The sequence below is a fragment of the Callithrix jacchus genome, chromosome 13 (genome assembly GCF_049354715.1).
Source record: "Callithrix jacchus isolate 240 chromosome 13, calJac240_pri, whole genome shotgun sequence".
NCBI lineage: Eukaryota > Metazoa > Chordata > Mammalia > Primates > Cebidae > Callithrix > Callithrix jacchus.
This window is the reverse complement of record NC_133514.1, coordinates 57,395,803-57,423,599: the sequence shown is the minus strand read 5'-3', so window position 1 is coordinate 57,423,599 and position 27,797 is coordinate 57,395,803.

The window sequence follows — 27,797 nt, the reverse complement described above, 5'->3', positions numbered from 1 at the left end:
GTAAGGGTTATGATTTCATCCATCATATCTGGATGAAAACATATGTATATATCAAAACAGCACAACCTGCCTGTGCCTGCCTGTCCTGGGGAGGCCACACGTGGCCTTACTTCCCAGTAGATTACAGAGAGCTGCTCTGCTCCAGCCTCCCAGTTTCATCCTCCCCACTGGCTTCCAGATCCCTGTGTCTTTGAATGTTTGCCTGGGAAACACCATATGTGTGAACTAAGTTTATAAAGCAGCATGTTTAAGAATAAATTTCAAGATGCTATTTTTCAGCAGCCTATGAATCATTTCAACTCATTTGCAAAATAAATGGTTTGCCAGGGGAAATTCATTTTTGATGACCATAGAGAGAATGGAAGTCGTAATGCATGGGGCTTCTCCCTCCTGGTCGTCATGAGCTATTTTCCCAGGAGGGATAAGCATGGCCAGTCACATAACTTGTAAAGGCAAGTTATTTTATTGAGAAATAAAAATATATATCACATACTCTACTGTAGACTCGGACTATAGTTTTCAGAGCTGCATGGCATTTTGTCAAACAACTTGGGGCTTTATTTTGGTCTTTCACCAGAAGTAGGAAGAATGAATACTATAATAAACATTTTATAGAGTTGCTATTTGCCTTGATTTACCAGGAAGCCATTTATTTCACCACCTGGCCATTAAAAAGAAGTATCTGAAAGATACTTTCCCCAGAAGGAATGTTAAGCAAGAGATTGGGTTCTCAGACAAAATGTGGCTGGTGTGTCTCTGACGGGTGGAGGGAACATGTGCAATGGTGATCAAGATTTGCCATCCACATTGCCAGTTTTCAAATTCATTGTTTTCATTTTATCACTTTGTGCTGACTTTTTTGTGTCTGTGATGCTTTGATGAATTGTGCCTCTTTAGCCTTCTCTGCTCAGTGTGTTGTTTTTTGTATCTGTATCTGGAGAAGGGAAGCTGGAGCCTGCTAATGATGAAAGATACGTGCAGAAAGCAATCAGCACCACTTCATCAGGAGCAAAACCAGTATGTAGGTCATTTCTGTGAATCAGAGCCCTTGCATCCATCTCACTTTCTTCGGAGAGCGTCCCGGGCTGTGCTGGGGAATTGTCTAGTGAGAGGCTGCACATCACAGAATGTGCCTGGGGACTCGCTGACCATTTCCAGATGGAGTGTGGCAGGATCAAGGAATTGCAGGAATGCTCTTGTTTACTTGCCATGGTAATTGCACAAATAGTGCTGGCTTCCCTTTTCTAGCATATTTTCTTTTAGCAATTTCAGACATGGCTGTGTTTCTAGAATCAATCTTGATTGGGCCTCCAGGGATCAAACCAATCATACCGACTTTACCGAGTGATCAGTATATAAACACTGCATAGTGGTTGAGTACTGAGTATTGAAAGAATGCCGTGAAATGGGGCTTCCATGCTGGCGAAGAAGGAAAGTAGGGTATCAAGTTTTGGCTCAAAAGCAAGTCTCAGGTCTGTGCTAAATAGAACTCAGTTGCTTCTGGCTTTCCTGCTGACCTCGGAGTAAGAAAATCTTGGCTTGTGCTAATCTGGTTCCATACAGCCTAGTGAGTTGAAAGCAACTTGGGTTTTTGCTTGGACTTAATAGCAGTATGCATGCATGGCTGCCTGGTGTGTAGTGTGAACCTGTTTTTCTTCATGTAAACATTGGGACAGCAGGAGCCAAATCCTACGTCTGATGCACAAGGAATAGCCACGCGTTATTTTATTGCTTTAAACTTTTTTTAAAACTCTCTGAGCTTTCATCCTTCCTGTAAGGCAGGCCTTACGTACAGTGGTCCCAGGCAGGAGAGGGCAGGGTCTGGGGTGCTTCCCAAGCTGCAGTTTCCTTTGAGTTTGGAGGTTAGGGGTTGGGGGTTGGGGGTTGGGGGTTGGGAATTGAGTTAGGCCCCAGTCAGTCACTGCTCAGCATGTTGAATGCATTGTTCGTGTCCACACAGCGCTTCAGGACTCTATGTGTGTGCATGTATGTGCTATCCTATCCCTGAGAACAGGAGCTGTCCTTCATTCTTCTGTTTATATTCCATGGCTAACATGGTGTATCCTCAGTGAGACTGGGAGATAATACCATCTTACAAGAAAGAAGCCCAGAGTCATAGTCCTGAATTAACTTTATGCCTAAATAAACCTATCCCGCCCAACCCGCACCACCATCCCGGAACATACACACAACCAGTTAGCAACTAAAGGGATACTATAACAAGAAAACCTTCATAAGCTGAAGGCCAGCATGAGCCCTAATATGTGCCTCCTAATATGATGTATGAAATCCATAACATATTCTTTCTAAAACAGTTAGATTCAATGAACGTTTAGATCTAACTTCTACTTCACAGAAAGTTCAGAGACTAGAGAAACAAGTTAAATAACACCCAAAGGAAACAATCACACAAATCTAGACTCTGGGACATTATGTAAGACAACTGGCCCAGTCTTTTAAATAAGAAACTTAATATAAGAGAATAAATATTATTTGAGAATAAATATTATTCTCAAAAACCAGGGAAGGTGATGAGGAAGATGTTCTCCATTGTGAAAAAGACTTAAAAGATGTAACAATCAAATATCGTGTGTGTTTCTTTATGTGAGAGCCTGGTTTGAAAAAAAAGAACAGCTATAAAAGATTCTTGGGCTAACTGGTCAAAGCGAAGCCTGAACCATGCGTTAGATGACACTGGAGTGTTACATATGAGAAAGGAACAGTTGGATCTAGGTGGTGGGTGTTCATTGAACCAGTCTTTGTATTCTTCTGGGTGCTTAGAAAATTTTATCAAAAAACTTTTATTAAAGAAAATAAAATAGCAATTTGACAAGAAGGGGAAGGACATACTAACGCAAGGTGTTGTCTGAGTTCTTAGGCATGGGGGTGAGAATCGGTGTGGTGGGCTTCAGGACCTCCAGGGAGCTCTATGTTGCTAGACTGTCACATCTACATGGGCCAAGCCGACAGTGGGAGTGGAAAAGCAGGACCCAGTATGCTGCCATGGAGCTTGGACTTGGGAACCACAGGAGGCTTCTTTTTAAATAACAGCTTTACTGAGATACGATTTATGTACCATAAAGTGAACACTTTTTAAAGTGTGTGATTCACCTGGACACATGGGGGAACAACATGCATGGGGCCTGTTGGTCATGGGGTGGTGGGAGGGAGAACAGCTGATGGATGCTGGATTTCATACCTAGGTAACAGGTTGATCTGTGCAGCAAACCACCATGGTACATGTTTACCTATGTAACAAACCTGCATGTCCTGTACATGCACCCCAGAACTTAAAATACAAGCTGAAAACAAAAGATAAAGTGTGTGATTCAGTGCTTTGGGGTATATTCCAAGAGCTGTGCATTCATAACCAGTATCTAATTCTAGACCATTTAAATTGCACCAATTGGAAACCCTATACCCATCAGCAGTCACTCCCCACTCCTCTCACTGCCCCCAGCACCTGGCATCCACAAATTTGCTTTTCTGTCTCTATAGATTTGCATATTCTGGACATTTCATATAGATGGAATCCTAGAATATATGACTTTTTCCGTCTGGCTTCTTTCACTTAGCATGTTTTCAATGATTACTCATGTTGTAATATATATCAAAACTATTCCCTTTTTATGGTCAAATAAGATTTTATTGTGTGGATATACCACATTTTCTCAGTTGCTGGACATATGGATTAGTTCCATTTTTGGCCATTGTGATTACTGCTGCTATGAACATTCATGTACAAGTTTTTGTGTGGACATTTGATTTGAATTCTCCTGATAATATACCTAGCAGCTTAACATTTTAAGAGCTGTCAAATTGTTTTTCAAGGAATTGAATCATTTATATTCCCATCAGCAATGCATGGGGGTTTTTAATCTCTCCAAACCTCACCAACACTAAAATTGTCTTTTTAATCATAATCATGCTCATGGGAATTAATATCTCATTGTGGTTTTGATTGGCATTTTTCTAGTGAATAATGAGGTTGAACATATTTTCATGTGCTTCTTGGCCATTCGTATATATTGTTTGAAGAAATATCTACTCAAATCCTTTGCCCATTTTTAAATTGTTTTACCTGTCATTTTATTGTTCAGTTCTAAGGGTTTTTTTAGATATTCTAGACACACGACCCCTATTGGGTATATGATTTGCAAACATTATTTTCTCCCATTCTGTGTGTTGTCTTTTCATATTTTCATGTGGTCCTTTGAAGCACACAGTTTTTAAATTTTCATGGAATTCAATTTATATATGTTTTTCTTTTGTCACTCATACTTTTGGTGTTGCGTCTAAGAAGTCATTGTCTAATCCGAGATCACAAAGATTTACTCTTATGGTTTCCCCTTCATCCCCAAAGAGTTTTCTACTTTTAGCTCTTACATTTATGTCCCATTCATTATGAGTTAACTTTTCTATATGGCATGAGATAGGGGCTCAGCTTTTTCATTAGACTGTAGATATCCTATTTTCCTAATATCCATGTTGAGAATACTATTCTTTTTTCCACTGAACAGTCTTGGCACCCTTGTTGAAAATCAATTGCCCATAAATGCACAGGTTTATTTCTGGGCTGTCAATTCTATCCCATTGATATATCTGTGTAAGCCTGTGCCACAAGGCTTACTGTAGTAGTGAGTTTTGAAACTGGGAAATGTGGGTCTTCTTTGTTCTACATTTTCAAGCCTATATTGGTTATTCTGGGCCGGTTGTATTTCTAAGCAGTAGGTTCAAAAAGAAGAGAAAATGTCCAGAAAGAACAAAAGGCAGCTGGGGTCTTCATAAAGATTGCACTGTATCTGCAGATCAATTTGGGGAATATTCCCATTTAACAATATTAAGTTTTGTAATCCGTGAACATGAGTTGTCTTTCCACTTATTTATACCTTTTTTCTTTCAATTATATTTTACCACTTTCAGAGTATAGGTTTTGTACTTCTTTCCTTTAAATTTGTTCCTAAGTATTTATTATATTTGTTGATACCATAAATTGAATTGTTTTCTTATTTTCATTTTTGGATGATTCGTTTTTAGTGTATGGAAATATAATTGATTTTGTACATTGAGCCTGTAAACTTACTGAACTTGCTTGTTAGTTCTAATAGTACTCTAACGGATTTCTTAGAATTACCTTTATGCAAGATAATATCATCTGTGAATAGAGATGGTTTATTTCCTTATTTCCTATCTATATGCCTTTTATTTCTTTCTCCTGACTTATAGGACTAGAACCTGACTAGAACCTCCAGTACAATGTTCAACAGAAGTGCCAAGAGCAAACGTCCTCATCCTGTTTCTGATCTTAGGGAGAAAGCATCATTTCTTCCGCTGATGTTAGCTGTGGGAGTTTTTATTTTTACAGTCTTTATCATACTGAGGAGTTCCCCTTCATTTCTAGTTTGCTAAATGTTTGTTTGTTTGTCTTTATCCTGAAGAGGTGCTGGATTTTGTCAAATGCTTTTTCTCCATCTGTTGAGATGATTGTGTGCTTTTTCCCCATTATTCTACTAATAAATGTATACATGGATTGATTTTTGTTGAACCCTTACATGTCTGTTATAAATCCCACTTGGCCTTAATGCATAATCCTTTTGATACACTGCTGCATTCAGTTTGTCAGTATTTTGAAAATTTTTATGTTACATTCATGAGGAATATCAGTATATAGTTTTCTTATAATGTCTTATATCTGCTCTTGATATTAGGGTAATATTGATCTCAGAGAATGAGTTGGGTAAGTATTACCTCCTCTTTTATTTTATGAAAGAGTTTGTAAAAACTGGTGGTGATTTTCTCTTAGTTGTTTTACCCATGATAGAATTCACCAATGCAGCCACCTGGGGCTTGGCTTTTCTTTATAAGAAGTTTTATGAATACTAATTCAGTTTTTGTACTTGCCATTTGTCTGTTCAGTTTTTATATCTCTTTGTGAGTCAGTTTCAGTAACTTGTGTCTAGGAAATTGTCCATTTTATATAGGATATCTAACTTGTTTGCATACAATTGTTCACAGTATTCTCTTATGGTCCAGTAGTGATAATTGGAGGTTTTTGTTTTCCTTCTTGGCCACTCTGGCTAAACATCAGTCAATTTCATTGATCTTTCAAAGACACATTTTATTTCATTGATTTATCCCTATTTATTTTCTATTCTCTGTTTCATTTATTTCTGCTCTAGTCTTAATCATTTCCTTTCTTCTACATATTTTAGTTTGCTTTCCTTTCTATAGTTTCTTAAGATAGAAAGTTAAGTTATCGAATCTCCTTAGGAGATCTCTTTCCTTTTTAATACAGGCTCATACAAATTCTGAGCTATAGCTAAGCAGGAGAGGGAGTGCTGTCAGCAGATGTGTCAGACGTGCAGCCCTGCCTTATGCCCAGTTTCATAGTTGTTCACTCACAGGGATTCCTGTGGCAATCCATGACAGCATTTTTATGCTAGAATGAGCCTCAGTGATTATCTAATCTCCTTCCACTCCACTTTCCAGGAACCTGAGGCCCAGAGAGATTAAGTGACCTTCCCCAAGGTCATACAATCAAGGGAAGTAGTAGTAGTATCTATGTATATCAGTCCAAGCTTGGCCAACTTTCCTTAAATGGGAATGGCCAAACTATGTCTACTGTATCTTGATAATCTAATGCCTAATTACAAGGAAACCTCACAATGTCAGCCATAGAGAACAGGTGCCTCAAAGCAATTTCTTAAGAATTTTCTGCCAATAGTTTAAATGTTTAGAACAGCCCATTTGTGGCTCTTCTCCCCTAAAGACCTTCAATAAGAATCTCATAGATATAAAAATTGATATTCCTAGATATGGGCTACCATGTGGATGATTAGGGTATTATATGTTAGGCAGGAAAGCTTGTTTGTAGAGAGATCCACTTTAAAAAGGGTACTTACATATTCTTTGCTGGGAATCAGAAATGGTCCTAGGGAAAAAGAAAAAAGAATTGGTTCTGGCAATAACAAATGCTGGAGAAGATACAGAAAAGAGGCAACTCTTGTACACCATTGGTGGGAATGTAAATTGGTACAACCACTATGAAGAACAGTTTGGAGGTTCATCAATAAACTAAAAATAAAGCCACCATATGATCCCGTGAGTGATTCCAAGGGAATCACGGGATCATATGGTGGCTTTACTTTTTCTTTATTTTTTCTTTTATTGTTTAGGCATACACCCAAAACAAAGGAAATCTGGATATTGAAGAGATAGCTGCACACCTGCATTTATTGCAGCACACTTCCTAACAGCCAACATTTGGAAGCAATCTAAGTGCTCATCAACAGAGTAATGAATAAAGAAAATGTAGTACATATACATAACGGAGCACTATGCAGCCATAAAAAAGAATAAGAACCTGTCATTTAAAGCAACATGGATGGAACTAAGGTCATTATTGTTAAGTGAAATAAACAAGACACAGAAAGACAAACATCTTTTGTTCTCACTTATTTGTGAAATCTAAAAATCAAAATATTGAATTAATGGAGATAGAGAGCGGAAGAATGATTATTGAGGGCTGGGAGGGATAGTGGCAGAGAGGACGTGGGGATGATTAATAGATACAAAGAATAGTTGGAATACATGAATAAGACCTAGTAATTGACAGCACAACAGGGTAACTATAGTCAATAGCAATCTCAATATAACTAAATACATTTCAATATAACTAAAAAAGTATAATTGGATTGTTTATACACAAAGGACAAATGCTTGAGGGGATGGATACCCCATTTACCATGATGTGATTATTACACATGCCTTTATCAAAATATTTTATGTACCCCATAAATATATACATCTCCTTTAATTTTTGTGTAGCCACAAAAATTAAAAATAATTTTTTTAAAAAACAAGAATTAGTCCTGGAGTTTCAGCCAGGGCTGAACCCCAAGTGAGGTTAAGCTGACATAGCCATCTAGGTTAAGGGCTTTGGAGCCAGAAGTGTGCAGGTCACTCCGTGATGCCAGGTATCAGGGCAACAGTAAAATGAGGATGCTAATAAAGTTCTTTGTTCTGAGATATTACAAGGAGGAAGAATGGAGAGGACAAAAGAAAAGCCTAGAAGCAAAGGCCAGGAGGAGTAGGGAGAAGATAGATACTAATGAGGGGTGGGAAGAGGGTTTGGAGGCTCTGGGGGCCAAACCAGGAGGGACAAATATGCTATGGAAAATGACCTTTCCCTTCAGGGCTGAAAAGAGGCCCAAGGACATAATTTGGCCCTAGCGGAAGAGGAGATGGCCAGCCAGAAGTGGGTCCAGAGTCAGGGTAAGGACTGTGTTTGCTCCCCCTGGAAGCTCAATGCCTGCCCTGGCATGAGAGCTGGTTATTCCTCCTTCCCATGTTCCCCAACATCAGGAGCCTTGCTCCTCAGCAGCCTTCTGCTCTGAGCTCTGGAGGAACCTCAATCACAGAGTCCCCTTCCCCTTGTGCTCACCACTCAGAATTAGCAACTGCTTTCCCCACATGGCAATACGCACCACAGAGAAATCAATCTGAATCTTCCTCCTTCCTACCCCAGAGGAAGGACTATGGGATCACAGAAGGCCAAGGGTAGATCTGCAAGAGATGCTGGAGAGGCTGGTGTTAGGGACCTGTGTTGAGCTGTCACGAGGACCGGTCCCACATGTGTTCTTCCCCAGGAATGCACTTCTTTCTCTCAGGCAGCTTTGCCTGGTAGGGTCATGGGGTCATGACTCATGTGTCAATGTCTCAGGTCCTGTTTGGTGGCAGTGAGGATACAGACAGGAAAACATGTGATGGATTTTTTATTTTGAGCAGAAGGACTGGGATTCTGGGTCACAGTATCTCCCAAGGTGGAGATCCTGAATTTCTCTTCAATCATAATTTTGTGTGAATTCAGCCTTCACCTCACTGGTTCACCCCTAGGTGACACTGATAAAAACCAACTCTCCAATGAGAGGTGGAAACACACTTCAGAGGTTGAGTTGAAGCTTAGTTTGCTTTTGCATCATATGAGAGGATGATTTCTCCAATGGCACCTGCTTCAATGTGTCCATGGAGAGTCCATTGATAGTAGCACTGCTTATTGCAGAAATATCCTGCTTCAATTTTTCTTCAACCTATCTTGGAAGAGCAGTTATGAATACACTGGAGTAATTGCCAAGACATTAGCAGGAATTCATTTATCATGTTATCAGTAAGTGTCCAACCATGAGAACTTATGGGTACTAAGGAAAGGAAATGGCATCTTCCATTAAAATTGAGGCAAGAACAGAGGTGGGGTTGGGCTGGGCAAGAGGATGACAATTTGTGCCCTGAGAGAAGGCAGAGAATCTCTAAGTTAGGACTCTGCAGAAAGAGATTAAAAGTTGTCATTTTACTGCATGTTTCCCAACCTAAGAGAAGATTTAAATCCACGATATTTCTACCTCAAGATGCATTTAATTTCTGGCTAATTGAGTCAGATTATAAATTAAATCTGTTTACTGTAAATAGAAACCCAGTTAGACTTCACCATTCACACCTGAGTCACTCAGCTAATTAAAGTCTTGATTTATCAGTCAGTGTCTCTCTCTCTCTCTCTCCTCACTCTCTCTCTCTCTCTCTCTCTCTCTCTCTCTCTCTCTCTCTCTCTCTCTCTCTCATTTCTATATCTACCTCTCTCTTTCTCTCTTCCTCAAATCAGATTGCCTGTGGTCAGTCCAACTCAAGATTTCTCAAGATGAAAACTGGCTCTATGGATGGACAGCCTCCATGACATCAGACAACCTTCGATGCTCCAGTTTAGGGAATCAATACCTCAAAGGTCATGAGTTACTCTCCTAACTCCATCTGCCTCCTAGTCAATAAATGCACAATTAGGAACACTTTCTTGACATATGATAGACTCCACACCATTTTTTGGAATGTAGGTTAATTTTTATATCCTTTCCAATGTACAAAGCATCTTCACCTATCACCTAATTGATCCTTACATTAAAATAATCCTGTTACTTAGGTAAAACGGGTATTACCACTATCACTGAAGCTCAGAGAGGTTAAAAGGACTTGTTCAAGGTCACATAGCTAGTGTAGGAGCCAAGGGAGAGCTTTCCTTTTTGGCTCTCTGAAATTTTGCTGAAAAATCAATTCATAAAAGGCAGATTAACTGGAAAAAAGGCATAGATATTTATTTAATGTGTATACACTGGAGCCTTCAGAATGAAGACCCAAAGATACAGGGGAAATTGTCCATTTCTATGCTCAAGTTTGACAAGGTATAAAGAGCTGAGTAGAAACACAACTGTACAGAAAGGATATGATCTAATGCTAATAGACTTAAGTAGAGAAACCCAGCAAAGCTTGTCTGTTTAGATTCTCCTTGGAGTCTCTGAGCTTGCATTCCTTCCTCGGAGCGTAAGGCAGGACTCCCTCTGGAATGGGGGTGTTAGGATCTAAAATAAAACAGGGTGGATTAGATAATTTATTTGTGGCCAGTTTTTACACAGAAAGGTGGAGGGAAAGTTAGAGTAATATAATATGGTTACATTTTATGGCTGGCTTTGGAGAAAAGGGAGTCTGGTTTCCATCACCTGCTTTGGGAAAGAGGGATTCCAGTTTCTATAGCTAGCCTTGGAGAAGAATGGGACTGAGAGATAAGAGGGCAGGAGAAGGTCAGAGAAAAACTTTTGTTTCTGTGGCTGTTTCTGAGCCCTTCATTTTGGGGTATCATTTTCTGAGCCTCAGCATTCCCTAAAATGAAACTTCCCAAAGAAGTTTCAGAGTGCAAATGTCAGGTTTGTGAATTGTCTCATAAGTCATCAAACCAATCTCTCAGTCCTGAGAATAGGCCAATCCAGTTAAATAGTTAACGGTTGTGTTTCATTTCAGGCAAGTGTGCTACAGATGGGCTTTCCCCAAAGTCAGGCCTTCTTATGATTTGGGCAATCAGATATTTAGTAAGAGTCATTTCAATTGAAATAAATGAAAAACAAAGGTAAGAAAAACAACAAACTCAGATTTTAAATCCAGAGAGCAGCCAGCCAGTGAAGATATTTATGTGTTGGGCTCAAAGCATCTTCAGATGAAGTGAGAGCAGATAGTGGGCCTCTGACACATTGTTTCTGGTTTGCAGCTTGCACCAGTTTGCAAGTTCCAGTGAATTTCTGAGTAGACTATACATCAACAGTCACAATCGTATGTGAAGTTATTCATATATTAAGTGCTGTAATGATTTTCAAAGTTTTTATCAAGTTGTTTAGACTCATCTTACAGGGCTTTAGGAAAAAACAGTTTTAATTTCAGACATTTCAAATCAGGAAATTGGGAAAATAATTGGAAACATTAGTTCAGAGACATGTAGCCAGGAAATAACTCAGGATTCAGTCCAAACTGTAGGCAAATAACAAAAACTCAAAAAGAGTGGACAAGACTAGAATCTAATAACAGAGGTACTATAGTTTTCTTTTAAGATGTAATTTTTCTCTTTCCAGTCCCCAAGTCCTACCAAATATATTTAAATCATAGTAGAACCAATTTACTTGAAAAATAAGTTTTCATCTTAAATACATTGGGCCCGATTATTTGCATAAACTGCTGCAAGAATAGTGATTGGTCATATAGACTTTTATAAAGTTGGCTTTGCTGAAACTGTTTTTAATGAAATTTTCAGATTAGCCTTTTAAAAGCCTCTCAAGGCTAACTAAGCCAAGGCTTGTCATTAAATTGTGCCTGCACAAATTGGGGAAATTTCTCTTTTCTCAAAGTACCAACTTGAGGTTTCTGGCCCAATTAGAAAGTAACAAATCCTTTTCTTACCACAAGTCAGGAATCCTGTAAAGGAACCATGTAGGCAGGGCACCAGGACAGTCTTCACAAGGGGCTTTTTAATTAGTTTTATTAAGTTTATCTTAACTGCTCAAAGCAGTCTAAACATACCTGAAAATATGCCATTCCAATCAAAGCTTTAGTAAAACAATCAGTGTCTCTAGTTATGCCCTATTACAAAATAAAACAGATTTTTATTAAATGTATGGAAAAAAAGATATTGCCATAAATTAAGAATACTTATAAATAGTTTCCAGGTTCTGGAGAAATCAGCTAGAGAGAAAGATAAATGCTTCAAATTTGTGTTTACAGAAGTATACTTAAACTAATTTATTGTAAACTATAAATAGCCCAAATGAGAAAGAAGTCTTCTTAATTATAGTCCAATGGTACAATCTCCAAAGTTATCAGAAACATGTATTCAAGAGTACTTGTCAGTCTTTTCCATGAATATCCTTTAAGAAGCAAATTTTGGGCTATAGCTAATTATAAACTTGTTTTTGAGAAAAATCAAAGTAAAACAACAATTTTCTATGGATGACAAAAGACTTAGAATAATCATGGTTAAAGACATAATTGACAAGGAAATTTTGTTGTTTCTGTGGCATACAACAGTTAACATAGCAATCATAGTTAGTATATATTTTGGCAGTACTTTTAAAGTTTTTATTAAATTAAAATATATACACAGAACAGTATATATACTATAAGTTCATAAGCTTAATGACTTTCTTTAACAGAGTATACTCATTTAATAAACACCTGTACCAGGTATTACTACATTACCAGCATCAGAAGTTCTTCAAATGCCTCCTACAATCACTATCTCAACTACATTCACTTCTCCTAGCACAGGTTATTTTTGCCTGTTTTGAACTTTATTTACATAGACCCATTTAATATACAGCCTTTTGTATCTGGGTTATTTCACTCATCATTTATGCTTGTGTGATCCCTCCAAATTATTAGATACAGTATAGTTTGTTCATTTTTATTGCTGTATGGCATTCCATTTTGTGAGGACACTGTAGCATGTTTACACATTTCTCTCTTAGCAGGTGTTTGAATAGTGTTCAATTTGAGACTAATGACTACGGTTATTGTGAACATTCTACTACATAACTTTTCGTGAATATATATAAACATTTCTATTAGATTTCTAGGTTTTAGATTATGAATATGGTCTTTTTTATTATACTTTAAGTTCTAGTGTACATGTGCAGAATGAGCAGGTTTGTTACATAGATATACATGTGTCATGGTGGTTTGCTGCACCTATTAACCCATAATCTACATTAGGCATTTCTCCTAATGCTATCCCTCCCCTATACTCTCACCCCCCGACAGGCCCTGATGTGTAATGTTCTCCTCCCTGAGTCCATGTATTCTCATTGTTCAACTCCCACTTATGAGTGAGAACATACGGTGTTTGGGTTTCTGTTGTATTAATTTGCTGAGAACGATGGTTTCCAGCTTCATACATGTCCCTGCAAAAGACATGAACTTATCCTTTTTAATGGCTGCATAATATTCCATGGTGTATATGTGCCACACTTTCTTTATCCAGTCTATCATTGATAAACATTTGAGTTAGTTCCAAGTCTTTGCTATTGTGAGTAGTGCCATAATAAACATACCTGTGCATATGTCTTTATAGTAGAATGATTTATAATCCTTTGGGCACATATCCAGCAATGGGATTGCTGAGTCAAATAGTATTTCTAGCTCTAGATCCTTGAGAAATTGCCACCTGTCTTCCACAATGATTGAACTAATTCACACTCTCACCAACAGTGTAAAAGCACTCCTATTTCTCCACATTCTCTCCAGCATCTCTAGTTTCCTGACTTTTTATTGACTGCCATTCTAACTGGCATGAAATGGTATCTGATTATAGTTTTGATTTGCATTTCTCTAATGACCAGTGATAATGAGCCCTTTTTCATATGCTTTTTGGCCACATAAATGTCTTCTTTTGAGAAGTGTCTATTTATATCCTTGTCTATTCATCTTTGATGGAGTTTTTCCTCTTTTTTCTTGTAAATTTGTTTAAGTTCCTTGTAGATTCTGGATATTAGCCCTTTGTCAGATGGATGGATTGCAAAAATTTTCTCCCATTTTGTAGGTCGCCTGTTCATTCTGATGATAGTTTCTTTGGCTGTGCATAAGCTCTTTAGTTTAATTAGATCCCATTTGTAAATTTTGGCTTTTGTTGCCTTTGCTTTTGGTGTTTGAGTTATGAAGTCTTTGCCCATGCCTATGTCTTGAATGATATTGTCTAGGATTTCTTCTAGCATTTTTATGGTTTTAGGTCTTACATTTAAGTCTTTAATGCATCTTGAGTTAATATTTGTGTAAGATGTAAGGAAGGGGTCCAGTTTCAGTTTTCTGCATATGGCTAGCCAGTTTTCCCAACACCATTTATTACATAGGAATCCTTTTCCATTGCTTATTTTTGTCAGGTTTGTCAAAGATCAGATGGTTGTAGATATGTGTTGTTATTGCTGAGGCCTCTGTTCTGTTCCATTGGTCTATATATCTGTTTTGGTACCAGCATCATGCTGTTTTGGTTACTGCAGCCTTGTAGTGTAATTCGAAGTCAGGTAGCGTGATGCCTCCAGCTTTGTTCTTTTTGCTTAGAATTGTCTTGGCTATGTGGACTCTTTCTTGGTTCCATAGGAAATTTAAAGTACTTTTTTCTAATTCTGTGAAGAAGGTCAATGGTGGCTTGATGGGGATAGCATTGAATCTATAAGTTACTTTGGGCAGTATGGCCATTTTCACGATATTGATTCTTCCTGTCCATGAGCATGCAAGGTTTTTCCATTTGTTTGTGTTGTCTGTTATTTCCTTCAGGAGTGGTCTGTAGTTCTCCTTAAAGAGGTCCTTAACATCTCTTGTTAGCTGTATTCCTAGGTATTTTATTCTCTTTGTAGCAATTGTGAATGGAGTTCACTCATGATTTGGTCCTTTTTCTATTATTGGTGTATTGGAATGCTTGTGTTTTTTGCGCATTGATTTTGTATCCTGAGACTTTGTTGAAGTTGCTTATCAGCTTAAGGAGATTTTGGGATGAGATATTAGGGTTTTCTAAATATACAATCATGTCATCTGCAAACAGAGACAACTGACTTCCTCTCTTTCTATTTGAATACCCTTTATTTCTTTATCTTGCCTGATTTCCCTGGCCAGAACTTCCAATACTATGTTGAATAGGAGTGGTGAGAGAGAACATCCTTGTCTTATGCCAGTTTTCAAAGAGAAGGCTTCTAGTTTTTGCCCATTCAGTATGATATTGGCTGTCATAAATCACTCTCATTATTTAGAGATATGTTCCATCAATACCTAGTTTATTGAAAGATTTTAGCATAAAGCAGTGTTGAATTTTATCGAAGGCCTTTTCTGCATCTATTGAGATAATCACGTGGTTTTTGTCATTGGTTCTGTTTATGTATTAGATTGCTTATTGATTTGTGTAATTTGAACTAGTCTTACTTCCCAGAGATGAAGCCAACTTGATCATGGTGAATAAGCCTTGTAATGTGCTGCTGGATTTGGTTTGCCAGTATTTTATGAAGGATTTTAGCATCAATGTTCATCAGAGATATTGGCCTAAAATTTTCTTTTTTTGTTGTGTCTTTGCCAGGTTTTGGTAACAGGATGGTGCTGGCCTCATAAAATGAGTTAGGGAGGAGTCACTCTTTTTATATTGTTTGGAATGGTTTCAGAAGGAATGGTACCAGCTTCTCCTTAACATTTTTTCCTTCATTTCAACCTTGGTGAATCTAACAATTATGTGTCCTACGGTTGCTCTTCTCAAGGAGTATCTTTGTGATGTCGTCTGTATTTCCTGAATTTGAATATTGGCCTGTCTTGCTAGGTTGCAAAAGTTCTCCTGGATAATATCCTGAAGAGTGTTTTCCAACTTGGTTTCATTCTCCACATCACTTTCAGGTACACCAATCAAATGTAGGTTTGGTTTTTTCACATAGTCCCATATTTCTTGGAGGCTTTGTTCATTTCTTTTCATTCTTTGTTGTCTAATCTTGTCTTCAAGCTTTATTTCATTAAGTAGATCTTCAATCTCTGACATCCTTTCTTCCACTTAATAGATTCAGCTATTGATATTCGTGTATGCTTCATGCAATGAGCCATAATTAATATTAACATGTGCTGAGATGTCAGAATTGAGGAATGTTATTCAATTTTGGAACACAAATTAATAACACATTCATACAAATATTAAATAATCCAAAGAAAGTTAACCACCATTTCTTTTTTTTTTTATTTTAGGTTCTAGAGTACATGTGCAGGATGTTTTAATGTTTTAGATACATGGCCTCACTCTGTCGCCCAGGCTAGAGTACAGTAGTAAGATCATAGCTCACTGCAGCCTTGAACCCTCAAGCTGAAGCAATCTTACTACATTAGCCTCGTAAGTAGCTAAGACTACAGGCACATGCCAGCACAATAGACAATTTTTTAAAAAATTTTTCATTTTTGTAGAGACAAGTTCTCACATGTTGCCCAGGTTGGTCTCAAACTCCTGGCCTCTGGTGATCCTCCCACCTCGGCCTTCCAAAATGCTGTGATTACACTTATGAACCATCTAGTTTGAGGTCAAAAAGACTAAATATAGAATTTGACATTTTGATTTTGGAAAGTTTGTCAACTATAAAGATTTTAAGCACTTGCTCAAAATTGAATCACAGTTCACTGGAAAATAAGTAGCTTGTTTAGCCAAAGGAATAGTTCAAAAATTTTTAAAAGTGAAAATCTTTATGATAAACGGAAGACTCAGTTTCCCAAACAATCATAAGACCTGATAAAGACACAATGAGGCAAATTGAGTCTGTCTCCTTCTCTCTTTTCTCTTTGTTTATCCTTTGTGCAGTTTACTTAAAAGGTAAAAAAAAAAAATCTGTTACTATCTCATATCGACATTACACGAAAATCTTATTCAAAGAAAAAATAAAAATTAGCCTTTGTGTTAGTATATTATTAATGCTAAAGTTAATTTTGATAAAACCTCATAAATAAGCCAATCTAATCTCAGTTTTGACAATATAAGATTTTTATAAACCTTTAATAACCTCTTATAGTTTTAACTATTTTTTATTTTCCCAACTTTTTATATCCATTCAGTTTTATATATCATTTCCTCTTTAATTTAAAGCAACTTTTAAAATCCTCTGAACAAAGCAAAATTACTTTTCCTTGAACAAAAAACACATTTTATGTCTTATTTTAAATAAATTTTTTAAAGCAAAAAGGCAACTTACTTTTCTTATACTCTTTCTTCTGTGAAGAAAGTCCATGGTAGCTTGATGGGGATAGCATTGAATCGATAAGTTACTTTGGGCAGTATGGCCGTTTTCACAATATTGATTCTTCCTAATCATGAGCAATAGAATTGCTTCTCTTATATTGGTAGGTTTTAGTTACATATATTAGTTATAATGTTAGCTTAGTAATCCTTATTTTCAGTGAAATATCTAGGAAATAAGCAATTTTAATTATGTGTCAGATACAGAGCCTAGGACAAAGGACAATGCCTGGAGGATTGAATCCCTCCCAGTGTGGCGAAAAGGCACAGATGGGCTAGGAAGGAGGGGTTCCTGCATCCTGGGGCCTCATCCTGGCCTAAAGGCACAAATCAGAGATAATAAGCTCACATATTAAAAAAATCATAGAAGCAGCTATTATATGACCTTAAAATATCTATCAGTGTAAGCTTGTCTAACCAATAGACATGGGTAAAAATATTTAAATTAAGTTCTAAAGATGTTTCTATTCTATTTTACCAATGATCTTAAAACTATATTTATCAAAGATTATTAAAGTCACATGACCTTGAAAAGCATTTGGGCTAGTTATTTATAAATACTAATTTATCTTTAGGTTCATTTGGCACCATATGTAGACAGCATATAAACATCTGTATAGACATAGACCTATATGTAGACACAACGTATAAACATATAACATATGTATGTATCTAAAAGCTAAATTGATCAAGGAGTTTAATGCAGAAGATAAAGCTTTAGACTTAGGCAGAATTTGTCCATTTACAACTCTTGGGGTTTTATGAGGAAAAATAGATGTTTCTCCGAAAGAGAGGAATCTGTGGTGTCTTTGCTGCTTTCCTTAGAGATTTCAGGGTGTCAGAAATTTTCTTAGGTGTCTCCATGTGGCATGAAGCGTAGAGCAGAAGGAGGCGCAGACAGAAGTAAATGGAGAAACACACCAAAGGAGCACGTATGGTTAGCAGTGGTTTGGGAAGAAGGGAATTCAGTGGACAGAGACATTTTTAGAGAGAGAGTGAACAAAGGCATTAAACCTATATGTTTATGTGTACATATATAGCCTAAATATCCATTTTAATAAAGTTGACTTTTGACTGTATAGCTCTTTAAAAAAATCTTTCAAATCTCTTGTTATTAGATTTTAGCCAGGACAAATGGCTAATATTTCTAGTTTTTGAACTTTTTTTTCTTAAGCCATGGATTCCTTTCAAGTTGAACCCTAATCAAGGTTGTGACTTAACCAAGAATGCAAGAGGTGTCTCCAAAGAGAGGCAAAGCACTCCTCACAAATGTTTGCTAGCCTCAAACAGGGTCAGGTCCACATTTCTGTCTAGCCATACTCCTTCAGGGTCTCAGTTTCTCAGCTGACAGTGTTCACGCAAAGGCCCCCAAACCTCGTGTGCTTTCACAGATAGAAAAAGACAGGGACTGGGTACAATGGCTCACGCCTGTAAACCCAACACTTTGGGAGGCCAATGCTGGTGAATCACTTGAGGTCAGGAGTTTGAGACCAGTGTAGCCGGCATGGCCAAACCCCATCTGTACTAAAAATATAAAAATTGTCTGGGTGTAATGGTGGGCACCTGTAATCCCAGCTACTCCAGATGCAAAACTCTCTTGAACCCAGGAGGCGGAGGTTGCAGTGAGCCAAGATCATACCACTGCACTCCAGCCTGGCCAACAGAACAAGACTCCATCTCAAAAAAAGAAAGGAAAGAAAGAAAGAAAGAAAGAAAGAAAGAAAGAAAGAAAGAAAGAAAGAAAGAAAGAAAGAAAGAAAGAAAGAAGGAAGGAAGGAAGGAAGGAAGGAAGGAAGGAAGGAAGGAAGGAAGGAAGGAAGGAAAGAAAAGAAAGAAAGAAGGAAGGAAGGAAGGAAGGAAGGAAGGAAGGAAGGAAGGAAGGAAGGGAAGAAAGAAAGAAAGAAAGAAAGAAAGAAAGAAAGAAAGAAAGAAAGAAAGAAAGAAAGAAAGAAAGGGAAAAGAAAGACACAGGCAATCAAAATGATCAATAACGAATGGGTACCCCCAAAAGTTAAAAGTCACACAAATATCAAAACTGGAAGGACGGTTTCCTAGTCAGGAATTGAACCCAGGTAACAGCTATGAAAGCCAGGAATTTTAGCTACTAGGCCACAGGGAGTGGCCTCTATTAGCATTCTTGCTGGGATCTAAAGCAGGCAGTTTGAGTGCACAAATATTTTAGCTTTGTTTTAGGTCCAGTTTTTGCTCTTTATAAAGAGAACTTCTAAGGCTAGCCGTGACATCATTAACTGTCTTTCTTTTAATTTGATCTTCCAATCAATTGTTTAGAATAAGAGTTCTCTATTTTTTTTTAATTTAGGAGTTTAATTTAAAACATCTGTCTTCCCGTCACTGGCAACAATTAGAATTTCCCATGGTGTGTTTATTCCAATAGCAACTCAATCCAACAACCCACTTCAGAGAAGAAGCAGTTCCAAAGATTCCGTCCAGAAAATTCACTCCGAGGAATAGGCTAAGACAGCAGAAGATTCCTGTTACCACTGACAGTTAACAATAGTGTTTGCTTTCAGTAACACATTTACAGGATGCCACCAGTCACAGATCTATTAATCTGTAATACTAGGTAGGCCCTCTTGGGATTGGATTTTTCCAGCACTATGCAGGCAACAAGAGTTGAGATAACAAACTCATGCAATGCTTCATGCAATGAGCCATAATTAACATGTACTAAGATGTCAAGATTTCAGTAATGTTATACAATTTTGGAACACAAATTAATAATACATTTATACAAATATTAAATAATCCAAGAAAAGTTGAACACCATTTCTTTTTTTTTTTGAGACAGAGTTTCGCTCGTTACCCAGGCTGAAGTACAATGGCGCAATCTCGGCTCACCGCAACCTCCGCCTCCTGGGTTCAAGCAATTCTCCTGCCTCAGCCTCCCGAGTAGCTGAGACTACAGGCACGTGCCACCATGCCCAGCTAATTTTTGTATATTTAGTAGAGACAGGGTTTCACCATCTTGACCAGGATGGTCTCGATCTTTTGACCTCGTGATCCACCCGCCTCGGCCTCCCAAAGTACTGGGATTACAGGCCTGAGCCACCGCGCCGGCCTTTTTTTTTTTTTTTTTTTTTTTTTTTAATTTTAGGTTCTAGAGTACATGTGCAGGATGTTTTAATGTTTTAGGTACATGGCCTCACTCTGTCGCCCAGGCTAGAGTACAGTAGCAAGATCACAGCTCACTGCAGCCTTGAACCCTGGAGCTGAAGCAATCTTACTACATTAGCCTCCTAAGTAGCTAAGACTACAGGCACACGCCGACCACTGCACCTGGTCAGAAATTGACGTTTTGATAAAAAGTCCTTATGATGGGACTCCTTATTAAGACAAACTTCCTGAGAGCCTGACATATTCCAAAAAAAGTTTTGGGTTCCCAGCCATTTTCAGACTGACCACCTGACATAACCTGAAAATCACGCCTGTCAGGTGGCAGAAACCGACAGAGTGCTCCTGCTTGGTCACAGGTCACACTTTCAAAGACATCAAACATGATGAGAGGGAACTTTATCCAGTACCTCTTGTTACAAACAACATAGAAAGACAAAGGAAAAGACTATTTCTGGGAAGAAAGGGATCAAATAACATGAATATTCACACCACAAAGAATCAAAAAGGCTAGCCACACAAAAATCTTTCTGTCCTATTAATCAAACTTTTGCAGAGAAAAGGTGATTTTTACCATCCACTCCACTGGATTGCACAGAGAAAGAGGCTGGAAGCCTGAAATTCATAGCCTTTTGCAGCTAGTTTCCTAGATTCCCTTAACTGAGGCTTCCAGAAGGGTGAGACTTTGATAATCTTGTTCATGACAGCAAACTATAGGAACCAAGGAGAATCTTCCCCTTGGCCCCCTGAAGTTTTGTAGAAAACTCAACTCATAAAAGACAGATTAGATAAAGAAAAGGCATGCAAATATATTTAAATTGCATACATGGGAGCCTTCAGAATGAAGACCAAATTTTACAGAGAAACTGACTTTTTATTTTTTGAGACAGAGTCTAACTCTGTCACCCAGGCTGGAGTGCAGTGGCATGATCTCGGCTCACTGCAACCTCCACCGCCCGGGTTCAAGTGATTCTCCTGTCTCAGCCTCCTAAGTAGCTGGGATTGCAGGCATGCACCACCACGCCCTGCTAATTTTTTGTATTTTTAGTAGAGATGGGGTTTCACCATGTCGACAAGGCTGGTTTTAAATTCCTGACCTCAAGTGATCCCCTCACCTCCACCTCCCAAAGTGCTAAGATTACAGGCGTGAGCCATTACACCCAGTCAGAAGTGGACATTTTTATGCTTAGGTTTAACAAAGCATGGATAGCCCTATACAAATGTGATTGGACAAAAAAGGTACAATCCAATGCTAATAGACTGAGTGACGAAAGCCAGCAAGGCCTGTCTGTCTAGATTCTTCTTAGTGTCTCTGGGCATGCATTTCTTCCTTCAGAGTATGGGTCAGGACCCTCTCTGTAATGGGGATGTTAGGACCTGCAGTCAAACAGGTAGGTAGATCAGACTATTTTTTTTGAGATGGAGTCTCACTCTTTCACCAGGCTGGAGTGCAGTGGCACAATCTTGGCTCACTGCAACCTCTGCCTCACGGGTTGAAGTGATTCTTCTGCCTCGGTCTCCCGAGTAGCTGAGATTACAGGCACCCGCCACCATGCCCAGCTAATTTTTGTATTTATATTAGAGACGGGTTTCACCATGTTGGCCAGGATGGTCTCGATCTCTAGCCCTTGTGATCCGCCCACCTCAGCCTCCCAAATGCTGGGATTACAAGCATGAGCCACCCCACCCAGCCAAGTTAGACTATTTCTTAATAGCAGGTTTTTATACAGAAAGGTAGAGGGGAAGCTAGAGTAGTATTTTCAATTTTTATGGCTGGCTTTGGGGAAAGAAGATTCTGGTTTCTATGCCCCTTTGTAGGGAAGAGGGATTCTAGCTTCTACACAGCCTTAAGGGATAATGGGACTGAGACAGGAGAGCAGGAGGTCAGAGAATAACTTTTGCTTCTGCGGCTGCTTCTGAGACTTTCATTTTGGGGTGTTGTTTTCTGAATCCCAACACTAGTAAGTGGTAATGCTACAGATATAGATGTGATGGGCTTCTCTCTTGAGATGCCATGTTTTTCATTTCTTGTTAACTACATCACAAAGAAGATCAAATGCTCCTAGCCCTAATCCTAAATCTTAAGAGGACTGGATAAATAGAGCACCTGACAGGCGGAGGAGACATCTTCAGTTTTAAAGCATTCTATTGATTCTATCTCAGTGTATACAATGTGCATAAGATCAAGGAAGGGAAGGTACCAGGGTTCATTCTTGAATCTTCAGGCCCTTGTCACCTGGTTTCAGATGCTTGGCTTTTGGTGTGTTCCTTGGTGAGGACCGCAGGTTGGACTCATGCCCATATATGTAGACCACAAAGGACAAATGCCCACAGTGCACATTGCCATCAGCAGAGTAATCTTTCTACAGCACGTCTCAATACATGTGTTTCAATGGTTCTCTTGCTGTCTGTCCAACATTATTCAAACCCCTCATCTAGCAGTCAGGAACTCTCCCTTAAAACTTATTTCCAACTACTTCATTTTATGTGAAATTTTAGGCCTGATGTGTTCTGCCCTCCCTAACAATTATCTGTTTGCCCTCTTCTGGATTTTGTGGTCCTTGCAACTACATTAATTTTCTTGAAGCCTAAAATACTACTTCGGGTGTAAGGCTACCATTTGCCCAGACACAGAAGCAATTTCTCCCTCTTCTGAATATCCACGGCTTTCCATCTGTGTTGATCTTGTGGCATATCTTTTTACTCTGCTACTGATACATATATCTCATCCTCCTAAATCATAAGATTGTTGGAACAGACTTAAATCTGATGGATTTTGCGTTGTATGTACCATGGCCATGCTTGCAGTGAGCTGAATAATAGCCACCAAATATGTCCATCTCTTAATCTTCTGTGAGTATTGCCTTACATGGCAGCAGGGTCTTTGCAGGTGTGGCTAAGAGATGAGATTATCCTAAATCGTCTGAATGGATCTGATATAATCAAACAGTCCTTATAAGAGGAACCAGGAGGAATTGGGATGAGAGGAGAAGGCAATGTGATGATGGGAGCAGAGAATGACATCACATGCTTTGAAGCTGGAGGAAGTGGCCACAAGCCAAGGAATGGAGAGGGCCACTGGAAGCAGAAAAAGGCAAGGAAATAGATTCTTCCTTCAGAGCTTCCAGAAGGAAACTGCCCTGTGGACAGTTTCACCTTAGCCCAGTTAAACTAAATTTGAACTTCTGACCTCCAGAGCATAAGAAAATTAGTTTTGTATTGTTTAAAACTGCTGTGTCTGTGGTAATTTGTTACAGCAACAACAGGGAACTAATACATTGGGAAAATGTTTGTTGACTTAAAAGAAGAAATAAATGACTATGAATAAGTGAATACATGAATGAATACATTTAAAAGGTTTTGCTTTATAGTGTTTCCTTGCTTCCTATGACTAACCACTGTGGGAAGTCTTGACACAGAAAAAGGCATTCTTTAATGTCCCTGAATGTTTTTCTAGAGGTTCAATCAAAGTGCCAGTGGTTTAGCTGGGGCTCTGGATTGGGAGGGCATCAACCTTCCCATTGTTTTAGAGAGCACAAGACCTGAGAGAATAGAAGGGAAGACAGGACTCCAGTGGGGATGAAACATCTGAGAGCCTAGGGCACAGGGTCTCTCTAAGGCAGGAGGGGGAATGTCTTGATTACATCAAGAGCCACCCAGTGCCACACCCTGACTTGAACCAAGTGGCTGGGAAGTGAGGCACACCTAGCTAATTTTTGTATGTATAGTAGAGACGGGGCTTCACCACGTTGACCAGGCTGGTCTCGAACTCCTGGCCTCAAGTGATCTGCCCGCCTCCGCTTCCTAGAGTGCTTGGATTACAGGCATGACCCACCATGCCCAGCCCTCCTGTTTTTTTCTAAGGAAAAATTCTTATTATTTTCAAGGATGAAAGTTAGAATAAAAGTATTTTTTGTTCAATGTGTTTCTTACTTTTCAGTGACTGACTGATAAGCCCTTTTCAACTTTAATTAGAAACCAAACTGAATAAAATACTTGGCTTGACATGCCTTAGTGATTTAAAAGGGCTTTTCAACTTTAGTACCAAAAAACATGAAACAGTAATTCAAAGGGCTGTTAACGTGGAGCCCCCACCACCTCTTGTGAATAGGGAAGGGCTAAATTAACCAAAATGATAACTGTGCCACAAATTAATTACCATTTATGGTTACTCCTACTAAACGTGACCATGAAACTCTTCACATACCCTAAACTACATACAATCTTAACTACCATCTTTTGCAAAAAATGAGCCATCTCTTTTATAAAAGCTCACATACACACTCACACATACATACACGCACATGTGCACACACACACACACACACACACAATAAGCGCACCTCTGCGTAGACTATTAACTTAGAGCTGAACAACTCCCTCATTTTCTCAAATAGATATATCATTCACATGGAGTGAGAGCATAATTTGAACAAAATCGGATGAGATTTTCCTGAGCTTCACATGAATTGAAGTGGGAGATAATGATCCTTTCTATTTTTTCCCTATCTAACAGGATCAGTTCTTAGTTCCAAAAACAAGTTTCCCCAGTGTTTCAGATTTAAATGCATGATATTTACTGCAGTTTCTAAATCGTAACTGCTTCTCATTCTTCTAACTATGCAGAAATCTCAGCATACTGAGATTTTGAGATCTTGCAATCATTCTGAAGTCAGGCCCACAAGCATGAGCAAGAGCAGAAAGTTGACTGGCCTACTTAGCAGAATCCCAGCTCCAGGTCTGCATTCTGGAAATGGATCTTTAAGCCAAACTAAAAAACTTACGAAATTAAAATTTCAAGCAATCAAAATGACTTTAATAAAACATCTTATTAAAGTTTTTATACAACTTTATTTGAAGTCATATGTTTATTTAAAGTTATATAAAAGTTATTAAAGAGATGTAGACTGCATAAAGAAAATGTGGTACATAGAAAACATGGAATATTATGCGGTCACAAAAAAGAACAAAATCATGTCTTTTGCAGGAACATGGATGGAGCTGGGTCATTATCCTTAGTGAACTAATGCAGGAGCAGAAAACCAAATACTGTAGGCTCTTACTTGTGAGCGCTAACTGACGAGAACACATGGACCCAAATAGGGCAACAGCAGGCACTGAGGCCTATCAAGTGGGTGAAGGGTAGGAGGAGGGAGAGGGGCAGAAAAAGTAACTATTGGGTACTAAGCTTAGTACCTGGGTGAGGAAATAATCTGTACAACAGACACCCATGACACAAGTTTACCTACATATAGCAAACTGGTACCTGTGAACCTAAAATAAAAATTAAAAAGAAAAAAAAGAGATAGAAGAAAAGAGAATTCTTGGGTACGAGTTCCAAGTAAATCATTCTTTACACTTAAGTATAATTTTCCACTGGACTGGAATAGTGTTTTACTTGCTACTATAATTTATTTTTACCAGCACTCGGAGAAATCAGATGCTTTTAGGAAGAATAAACAAGAACATGTTAAATTAAGCTGCATCGGTAATTTTCACACTTTCTACTTGACTGTCTGTTTGTGTTCTTCATTGTCTTCCATATCATCTGTGAAGGTGCAACCACCTGTTTTATATCCTATGCCTATTCAGATACAGCTCTATGGTTTAAAATTGCAGCTATTGTTTTAACTCAGTAATGTTTGATTCTATGCCTCTTGGATTTCATTATCTCACAGATATTGCTGAGTTCCTTGACTCCTGTGCCATTGCCTAAAGCCCATACTATTGGCGTATTCATTGGGGAAGTTACCTGTATTTTATCTGTAGTAATGATATTACGGGGCGTCTGTTCACAACCTGGTATTTCTTTAGACTGCAGATTTGTCTAACAATAAAGTTACACATACTCCTTAAGCAAATGGAAACGATCCTCCTCTTGATAAGATCACAGGTTCAATGTAGTCATGAAAGCAGAGGAATGCCAATAATATTAGAACAATCTATTTTACTAGAAGTTTTCAAAGTATATATTTTAAATAAAAACAATATGATACTAGCCAGAAGATTTCAACTATTACTAAGCTCACTGGAGAAATTCTGTTACCTCTTTCCTTTCTTGAATGCTTCTACAAGGGACCTCTGACCCATGTGTTTTGGTCAAAGCATATGTCGGCAGCCATCTGCACCTAGCACCAAATATGAACTTCAAAGAGAAGAAAGCCGCATTTGGACGAAAGCTCACACACAGGCTGTAAACATTTCAGAGCAGAGCGTGTCTCTGTAGATTAAGGAAGTTGTGAAAATCAGAAGTGCTGCCAAATTGTAACACCTTGACCTTTACATCTCTGAGTTTCTATCTGTCATTTTACCTTTCGGAGTCTTCTTTTTTATTTATAAAACAGAATGAATAATCTTCTCAGCCTCCCAAGTGTTAGTGTTCTGGGGATTCAGATAAGATATGTATGAAATTACTTCAAATTACCTAAAACATGACATTTATTCATTCAACAAATATTTGTTGAGCATATAATACATGCTTCCTGGTGCTGTGTCAAGTGCTGGCGAATACAGCTGTGGCCGTGGCAGTCTTTGCGTCTGCTTTCATAGTTGTAACATGAAAGTCATATTATTAGAACCAGTACTTTAACGTCGACTACTAATATAAAGTCGGTAGATGTATAAATGAAATCGTTATTATTTGTGAAATCATTAATATCCTTTGTAATGTTATAATATTTGAGGCATCTTCATAATTGTTAAATGATTTATTTCATTTCCAGGCGAGTTTGTAGAAAATAATACAATCACTCTCAATTCCATTAGAGTTATTACTTTCAGTTTGATTCACATTGTTCTTCCCAGCCTGACATAAGTCAGGACCTACAAGAACCAGACAAGGAAAAAACAGAACGAACTTGAAAGAAATCAGATGTCAGATCTCTATAAATGTATTCTGCCTCTATTTTTCATTTTCTTTCAATAAAAAGTTTATTATAAGAAAAACAATGGGCCAGGCACAGTGGCTCATGCCTGTAATCCAAGCACTTTGGGAGGCTGAGGCAGATGGATCACCTGAGATCAGGAGTTCAAGAGCAGCCTGGCCAACATGGTGAAACACCATCTCTCCAAAAAAACAAAAATTAGTTGGGCACGGTGGTTGGCACCTGTAATTCCAGCTACTTGGGAGGCTGAAGCAGAGGAAATGCTTGAACTCTGGAGGTGGAGGTTGCAGTGAGCCGAGATTGTGTCACTGCCCTCCAGCCTGGGCAACAGAGCAACACTCTGTCAAGAAAGGAAAGAAAGACAGAAGGGAGGAAGGAAGGAAGGAAGGAAGGAAGGAAGGAAGGAAGGAAGGAAGGAAGGAAGGAAGGAAGGAAGGAAGGAAGGAAGGAAGGAAGGAAAAAAGAAAAAGAAAGAAAGAAAGAAAAGGTGGGAAGGAGGGAGGGAGGGAAGGAGGAAGGAAGGAAGGAAGGAAAAGGGAGGGATGGAAGGAGGGAGGGAGGGAAGGAGGGAGGAAAGGTGGGAGGAAGGAGAGACAATGAAGGGTGAGGAATTCAAATGTACTCAAGCATCTGCTATATTCTAGACATTTTACATCCATCGTCTCCTTCACATACCTTGG